This window comes from Mus caroli, chromosome 16 (assembly GCF_900094665.2).
Source record: "Mus caroli chromosome 16, CAROLI_EIJ_v1.1, whole genome shotgun sequence".
Classification (NCBI taxonomy): Eukaryota; Metazoa; Chordata; class Mammalia; order Rodentia; family Muridae; genus Mus; species Mus caroli.
The window spans coordinates 8,982,109-8,988,108 of NC_034585.1; the positions used below are offsets into that span (position 1 = coordinate 8,982,109).

Genomic DNA, 6,000 nt, shown 5'->3' on the forward strand with positions numbered 1-6,000 from the left:
CCTCCCTGGACTCAGTCATGTTTTCAGGGGGTCCCAGTACAGAGATGGGCAGAGCTGTCAAAATCAGATTGGAAGGAGGAGAGCAAAGGTGCCTTTCCCAGTAGGGAGAGTTCTTGTTTAAACTTTGGCTTGACATTTGTTTTGATTTTTGAATTTGAAGCACAGCCAGAAAAGAGAAAAATATGCAATTCTAATTGTTTCTTATCTCATAAAAATGAAGTTTTAAGACAAAATTCAAAGTTAGAGGCATATGAGTTCATAGATCAGGTCCTAGGTTGAGTTCACCTCTCTCTGTCTCTGTCTGTCTCTGTCTGTCTCTGTCTCTCTGTCTTTCTCTGTCTCTCTGTCTCTCTCTGTCTCTCTGTCTCTCTGTCTCTCTCTCTCTCTGTCTCTCTCTCTGTCTCTCTCTGTCTCTCTCCTATCTTTCCTCCTCCTTGTAGCTGGGTAAACTTCAGCAAATTATGTCACCTTTCTGATTCTTGGTTCTATTTTCTGCAATAATAACTTCATACTACTGAGCAGATATTGCTTGCCAAGTTCAGTCCTAGGAGTCATGCACACAGGACAGCCACTGCTCTCCTCTTTCTGTCTAGCATCAGTGATGCACACCCTCTCCACAGGAGATGGTTGGGTCTGCTCTAGAGACCACTTCCTCTGAGGACTATTTGGTGTCCACAGACCATGCAAAGCAATGTCAAATCTGAGGCTAATGAGCTCCTATCCTTGATTTGTGAAGGCAAGCTGGCATGCTGTGTAGGACAAGTTAGAAAGTAGGACAACTTCTTACCAGAGACACTGAGTTTTCACTTGAGCTTGAATAGATTCTGCATCCCTGTGCATCTATCTCTGTGCCTCCATCTCACCAAATACATAAGGAGACTAGAAGGTGGTTGTTTCTAAACTACACACAGACATAAACATGCACACGCACACGTGAGCACACACACACATACACACAATGTTGTTTGGTGTTCTGCAATGAAGCTCTATGGATTGCTGAACATGAACCACTAAGTATGGGGACCCTCAGCCAGGCTAAGTATTGAGCTCTTGGGAAGTGGCTGGCGGAGGTTCTGAACACTAGAAATGTGGCAATGGAGATGGAGTACCTAAAGGCTAAGTTTTAACTTTAATACTTTTACATTCAAGTGTAATTAGCAAAAGTGGCTAGTGTTGTTATGGTGAACAGGAGATTCCCCAAAATCCTGAGCATACACAACAAAGATAAAAAATGATGCCAATGTCCCCAGGTTACAACCATCCATCTTGATCAAAGAGGTGGCATTGCAAGGCTGTGCCAACAGCATTTCTAGCACCAGCGGGCTTTAATAGCCATAGACTCCAGCATTGTGTCATGGTACATAGGGCATAGATAATGTCCAACACTACATCACTGAGTGAATGAATGAATAATTTTAACCTAGATTGCTTTCGCTTATTATTTATTGTGGGCTTCAAATTCCCCTCTGAGGACATAATTCTGACAACCTTTGTATTTTACTGTCCAAAATTTCTCTACTTTGGGAATTGGCATTGATAAAAAATTTTTAAAACATCATCTTGACTTTAGAGGAGAAGTTAAATTCTATAAACCAACAGAAGCATTTTTTTCTAAAACGCTTATGCTTTGTTTCTTTTTCTATCTATCCTTTCTCTATATATTTTTTGAGACCTAGACTTTGTATGTATCTAGATAACCTTGAACTCTTCTACCTCCTGTCTCTACCTTTCCAGTACTGGGATGACAGGTGTTTATTTGCACACCTGGCTATATATTACTGCATGATGTCTGTATGATGTATTCAGATGAATCTGTCTGATATCACCAGTGTGTTTTTGCACTGATATATGTGCAATGCCTTGTTAGAGTCAGGACCCATATGACAAGACTACTAATAACAGTCATAATAATATCATCTCTACCAAGTAACATCCACACGATGGTTGAATAGCTGTTCAATGTTTTAAAAAGTTCTGTCTGTGAAATACGCACAGTATAAGAACTGCATCTTAGTGGGAATTAACTAAGATTTTTTTAAAAGTAACTAATACAATAGCTGATATATATTACATGTTTGTTAAACACTTGCAAAACACCATAAAAGACCTTCAATTATATATATATATATATATATATATATATATATATATATATNTATATATATATATATATATGTATATATATATATATATATTCGTGTACTTCCTGAGTAAATGCGTGGCAAATACTCTTTTTAATTTTCTTGGCAATAGTGTCTGTGATATGGTCTATTATCTTCATTAAACAGATATGAAAATGACCTTGAAAAAGCTGAAGGCCTTAACTGAGTTCAGTCAACCACATCCGTATATCCTCTGGTGTTGAAGAATAATAGTAATGGCAATATTGTGAACTAATAGAAAAAGATAATTAAAAGTGAACACAGACTCAATTTCAAATCCAGCCCCCACTCCACAGTGTCCCTAAAGCCCCTGGAGCTATAAAGTCCCAAAGTAGCCAGATATCTGCCTAATAATTTCCCATCCTTTTCTCTCTTAGCAGCTAATTCTGCAGGCTCCAGATTCAGAGCCAGCTAGAGCCCTGTGAATACAAGGCTGTGGGTAGGGGAGTAGGGAGTGTCTTCTCCTCTCCTCCACTCTCTATGTAAAATACATACTACAGATTGATGGAATTTAGCTCCGGAGCCTGGGAGGCTAATTCAGGCTTGTGCAGAATATCAAAGGCTAGGGTATTTACTCTCTAAGAGTAAATAGGTAGCAACAGGAGGGGCTGGGCAGATGGCTCAGTTGGTAAAGTGCTTGCCATGCAAGCATGAGAATATGAGATCAATGCCAAGAACCCACATAACAAAGTCCTGTGTGGCATTGTGCACTTGTGATTCAGGTACCATGGAGGTGAATGTCCACAGCTCACAAGCTAGCTGGACTAGCTGAGTCAGCAAGTTCCTCATCAGTGAGAGAGTCTTTGTCTCAATAAACAAGGAATGATAACTGTGGTTGACCTCTGGCTTTTGCATACATGCCTACCTGCACACTTGGACATCCTCTCCCATATGTACACAGAAACAAACAGCAACAAAGGAATAGCACCCCTGCGATGAGAAAGTCCCAACTTGTGCCTGATTTTCTCAAGGACGTAGGTGGTTGCAAAGTTGGCTTCAAAGGGAATGAAACTGAGTAGGGCAAGGGAATCTGGAGCTCCAATTACACATCAGAACTACAAATCCTTGCCAATCAAAACCAGCCTGCAAAGCTTTCAACTCTTATTTGAGATCAAAGGCAACATCATATATACCTTCCATAAAATCTAAGTGCTGGGACTGGAGAGATGACTCTACAGTTAAAAGAATTTGTTGTTTTTCCAGAAGACCCTAGTTCAAATCCCAGCACCTATATGGAGGCTCACAACCTTCTGTAATGCCAGTCTAGGGCTATGAAACACACTCACCCAACCTTGCTGCCACCAGCCTCCACAGCATTGCATGCACATGATACATGGACAGATATTCAGGCAAAACACCCAGACACATAAAAATAAACAAAATCTTTTTTTAAATGAACTTATTTTGCAAAGACTGTCTTACTTGATGTTGTTATCCCAAGATATGGACCACAACTGTAAGAAACGGGTATGCAAGAAGGAGTTTCAGGATAAAGTCATCTTGGGACCCCTAGCATCTTCTGCTCTGTTTGCTTTCAAGTCAGAGTAAAGAGCTGGGGATGTAGCCCAGTGTTTGAGCTCTTGCCTAGCACCCATAAGACCCTGGCTTCCATTCCAAGCACGGTAACAAAACACAGCTGGATTGCTTAGGTTCCAATCCCTGCCTAGAGGCCTTAGCATAGATATTTAATTTTTATTTTGGGTCCTTTTTCTGAAAAAGAGATAATAACGCTGATATTGATACAATAATTGGAGACATAATCCACATAAAACATTTAAAATGGTGCCTAGCACAAAGTCAATTTTCTTATTATTGTTCAGTTTATGCAGAATGCTTTTGTCCCAATGCTATTTGGTGATTGGTCTCATGGCCATTCCTCAGACTAGCAATGCACTGTCATAAAGACTACACTAGGTGTCCCACATCCCTCAAGAGGTAGAGCCCACAGTGATTTAGTAAGAGCACACAGATGTGGTGCTTAGTTCTGAGCTAGCATAGACCACACTTTCTGGTCGATCCATCTTTGACTATTTTGCATCTTCCTTCCCAGACCTAGGCAAGGAAGCTGACACCGGTCCTGGCATTTCTGTTTTTAAGCATCCACAAAAGCCACACTCAGGGAACAGCATATACCTGGTAACTATTCTGCTACCTTCTCATAGGAAGCCTTCATTATAAAGGGAATTATATAGAAACTCTGGCTACAGGAAGCTGGTTCAAATCCTGCCTCTGATGTTCACCAGATATTGGCTTCCTATCTATGAATTTCTATGTGTGTATGGGGGGGGGGGGNGTTGTTTGATGGTTTATTTTGTTTTATGGGGGTTGGAATCTTATGAGTCATGCAGACACTATGTGCTCTACTACTATACTTATGTCCTCAGTTCTTTGTTTTGTTTTTAAATATGTTAGACAGAGCATCTTATTCAATTACTCAGAATGCCACCAAACTTGTTCTAGCCAGTGGGGACTTTAAACTTGTGATTCTGCTTCTGCTTCACAAGTAGCAATTACAGGCCTTCTTGCTAGATGTAGCCCTACAGATGGTTTTAAGCCTTTGAAAGAGAACAGTGTTTATCCATGTATTAGGGCAGTATTATTGGCTATAGTTTTTGGTCACAGTAGTAGAACTTTGTTGTTGGTTCTTTTAATGCAGTTTAAATGAAAGTCAGTGAACTAGAGAGATGAGGAGTGTTTTCCAGGATGGTGGGAATCAAGGAGGACAGAACATTTGGGAATCTCCAACAGACCTTCCCAGCATAAATGTCCAAGTGCTCAGCAGTTAAGAATACTTGTTGGTTTTGCAGAAGATTACCAGCGCCTACATGGGGGCTCACAACAATCTATAACTCTTGGTCCAGGGGATCCAGTGCCCTCTCCTGACCTCTGTAGGCATCAGGCATGTATGGAATGCACATGAGTGCAAGCAGAATGCTCATGCACAAAACAAAATATTAAAATAAAATGAAATAAATACACCTTTAAAAATTAAGAAATTTCCTGAGAACAAGACCTAATGGGTGATATTTCTGTATTCGCATGTGATGGTTACTTCAATTTGCCAACTTGATATACCTGGGAAGAGAACCTAGATAAGGGATTGCCTGGACTGAGTTAACCTGTAGGTGTATGTGTCAAATATTTTTCCTAGTTAGTTAAGAAGAGGTGGGAAGACCCATCCTGAACATGGGCAGCACTGTTACTGAGCAGGACTTTGAATGCATAAAGCTAAATTGAGTTGAACAGCAAACAGCATTTCATTCATTCTCTCTGCTCTTTATTGTGCATGTGATATGACTCTTCGAGTTTCTTCCTTGACTTCCTCACAGCGATGGACTGCAAACTGATACTGGAAGGACAAAAGACTCTTTCTGGTCCAAGCTGATTTTTGTTAGAGTATGTCTTATTTGGGGTTTTACTGCTGTGAACAGACCCCATGACCAATGCAAGTCTTATAAAGGACAGCATTTAATTGGAGCTGGCTTACAGGTTCAGAGGTTCAGTCCATTATCATCAAGGCAAGAGCATGGCAGCATCTAGGCAGGCATGGTGCAGGCAGAGCTGAGAGGTCTACATCTTCATCTGAAGGCTGCTAGCAGATTACTGACTTTCAGTCAGCTAGGATTAGGGTTTTAAGGGCTCACACATGTGCTCGCTTCGGCAGCACATATACTAAAATTGGAACGATACAGAGAAGATTAGCATGGCCCCTGCGCAAGGATGACACGCAAATTCGTGAAGCGTTCCATATTTTTTCCAACTTTAACAACAAAAATAACAGGAAACAACAATTACTTTTCCTTAATATCTCTTAATATCAATGGACTCAACTCCCCGA

At 40.6% G+C, this 6,000-nt stretch overlaps 1 non-coding gene and 1 pseudogene across 1 annotated transcript; one reads left to right on the plus strand and one right to left on the minus strand.

Annotated features, from left to right (window-relative positions):
• Window positions 1-6,000, minus strand: part of LOC110312003 — an 85,834-nt pseudogene that overhangs the window by 21,471 nt on the left and 58,363 nt on the right.
• Window positions 5,811-5,917, plus strand: LOC115029672. The gene has a single exon (XR_003835222.1). It is a non-coding gene; the product is annotated as a U6 spliceosomal RNA (small nuclear RNA).